This window comes from Palaemon carinicauda, chromosome 30 (assembly GCF_036898095.1).
Source record: "Palaemon carinicauda isolate YSFRI2023 chromosome 30, ASM3689809v2, whole genome shotgun sequence".
Classification (NCBI taxonomy): Eukaryota; Metazoa; Arthropoda; class Malacostraca; order Decapoda; family Palaemonidae; genus Palaemon; species Palaemon carinicauda.
In genome coordinates, this window is record NC_090754.1 from 58,532,410 (window position 1) to 58,534,909 (window position 2,500).

Sequence of the window (2,500 nt, forward strand, 5' to 3'; positions counted from 1 at the left end):
GATAGAAGCATGACGAGAGAGAGAGAGAGAGAGAGAGAGAGAGAGAGAGAGAGATTCATAAAAAAAACTATTTCTTCAGAAGGGTTTTCGAAATTAAGGCCTGCGTGAATCCTAAAAACAAAATAGCTTCATAAATGTAGAAGATACTGAATGCAATTAAAATTAAGACAGAGAGAGAGAGAGAGAGAGAGAGAGAGAGAGAGAGAGAGATCAAAATACTATGAAACCAGAGAGGGAGATCACGATGTCCGTCTGTGCTTGTATATTTTTGACCAGGGTCCGCCTAAAAAAAAATTCAGTTGGATTAGGAGTCGCCTCCTTACCCCCCCCCCCCCACCCACCCCCCCAAAAAATGAGGGGGCCTGGTGTCGAAAATACACCTTTGGACAAGCCAGACTCATCCTGGCATGTCGACTTGAGACGGACTTGAAATGGAGATAGCAACGAAGATTACACAGACAAATTGAGAGGCAGTGCGGGAGGAGAGACCGAAGTAGAGAGTATGGACGGTGTGGGGGAGGAAGGGAGAGGGAGGAGAAGTGAAGTGAGAGGTTGGAGGAGGAGTGGGAGGAGGGAAGTAGAGGCATCCAGATGGGGGGTGGGTGGTCGTGAGGGAGGAGGGAGGAGGGAGGAGGGAGAGGGGGTGGGAATAGCAGAAGAAGGGTGCCGCTTCTATCTGCCTTCAGTCGTAGACCAGACTTTGTGAGTAACGATTTGCCGTTGTTCGACCCGGTGATTATTTTCTTGTTCTCGTATTTAAATGTTTCTCTGGTTGTGTCTGTCGCTGTGTGCTTCTGTCCGCTGCGCAGTGGACAGTTGGCTGTGTCCCCGCAAAACGCCTGTCTGTGTGTGTCTGTGTCCCTCTTCCTGCTGTGTACATTGGCATTCTTGCGATCAGCATTATTAAACGTGACAGAATAAGGGGAAAAAAGAGTGAAATAAAACACATCGCTGGCTAATGTGTGGTCGAGTGCTGTCTTTCTTTTTCTTCTCTCTCGCTCTTTCTCTCTCTCTTTTTTTTCTGTTGAAAGTCTGTTATATATTGTCTGTTTTTTATTTGTTAAACGAAGCTAAAAGATGTCCTGACGTGCAGAAGATTTTAAGGTAATCAAAGGAGATGATTACTTATTATTCGCGAATTTTGATGTGCTAAAAAGGCCCCCTATAGAATAATTATATTATGCAATTGGATATGCTAAAAATGCCCCCTACAGACATAATATTACGAGATTAGATGTGCTTAAAAGGCCCCCTATAGACTAATTATATTACGCAATTAGATATGCTAAAAAGGCCCCCTGTAGACTAATAATATTGCAAATTTGGACTTGCTAAAAAGGCCCCCTATGGACTAATTATATTATGCAATTAGATATGCTAAAAAGGCCTCTTAAGACTAGTAATATTGCGAATTTAGATGTGCTAAAAAGGCCCCCTATAGACTAATTATATTACGCAATTAGATGTGCTAAAAAGGCCCCCTGTAGACTGATAATATTGCAAATTTGGATGTGCTATATAGGCCTCTATAGACTAATTATATTACGCAATTAGATATGCTAAAAAGGCCTCTTAAGACTAGTAATATTGCGAATTTAGATGTGCTAAAAAGGCCCCTTATAGACATAGTATTACGCAATTACATGTGCTAAAAAGGCCCAATGTAGACTAATAATATCACGACAGTAGATGTGCTAAAAAGGCCCCCTATCGACTAATAATATTATGCGATTAGATGTGCTAAAAGGCCCCCTATAGACATAATATTGCGAATTTAGATGTGCTAAAATGGCCCCCTGTAGAATAATATGACGCAATTACATGTGCTAAAAAGGTCCCCTGATAGATATAAAATCCCCTAATTAGATGTGCTAAAAAGTCCCCCTGTAGACTAATATCATTACGCAAATTAAGCTCATTAAACACCTGTACGGGAATACATTGCAACCATACATCTATGGTTGTATGTGCATTCTTGTACAGTGTTGTGCAATTGCTTGCAAGTTTACATGTTGTTCTTTTTATCCCATAAACAAATTTTTGGCTTTATTCTATTTCAGGTTTTGTGAAAGAGATTCATATAAAGCAAAAGTGTAAACCAGACTTCGGTTTATAAATATTAGTTTGAAAACGATAAACCTTTGAGGAATTAAACATGGATTATTTCACTTGTGGATGAAGCTTTGTCCCTTAAAATATCCCTCTTGAAGGTAATATACATTTGAAGGACCCAAAAATATTTAATTTTTCGGTAGATTATTGATTTTGATTATTAATTTAGAACAGCAGGCTTTCTAAACAGTTTAATACTTTATCATTAATAGTAAGAATACCAGAAATATAGATATTCATACGTAGAATTCTACTTGTGAAATAGAATACAAGAATAATACAAGAAATAGTAATCCTGTATTGTGGAATGAATACATCCTAACAAACTACCAATTCTATCCTGTTATCGTGGCGATATTGTGAAAGCATTATCAAGATAGAAAATATC

The 2,500-nt window shown here is 38.8% G+C and overlaps 1 protein-coding gene across 2 annotated transcripts in view; it reads left to right on the forward strand.

The window, feature by feature from the left end:
- Window positions 1-690: 690 nt before the first annotated feature.
- LOC137623192 (lachesin-like) overlaps window positions 691-2,500 on the forward strand; it is a 182,785-nt gene continuing 180,975 nt past the window's right edge. The window contains exons 1-2 of one of the 2 annotated variants that reach the window (XM_068353893.1): window positions 691-732; window positions 2,061-2,500. The exon at window positions 2,061-2,500 is cut by the window's right edge and continues 160 nt beyond it. The gene's annotated coding sequence lies outside the window, so the exon portion shown is untranslated. The remainder of the gene's footprint in view (window positions 733-2,060) is intronic. The other variant, XM_068353894.1, reaches the window with a different exon arrangement.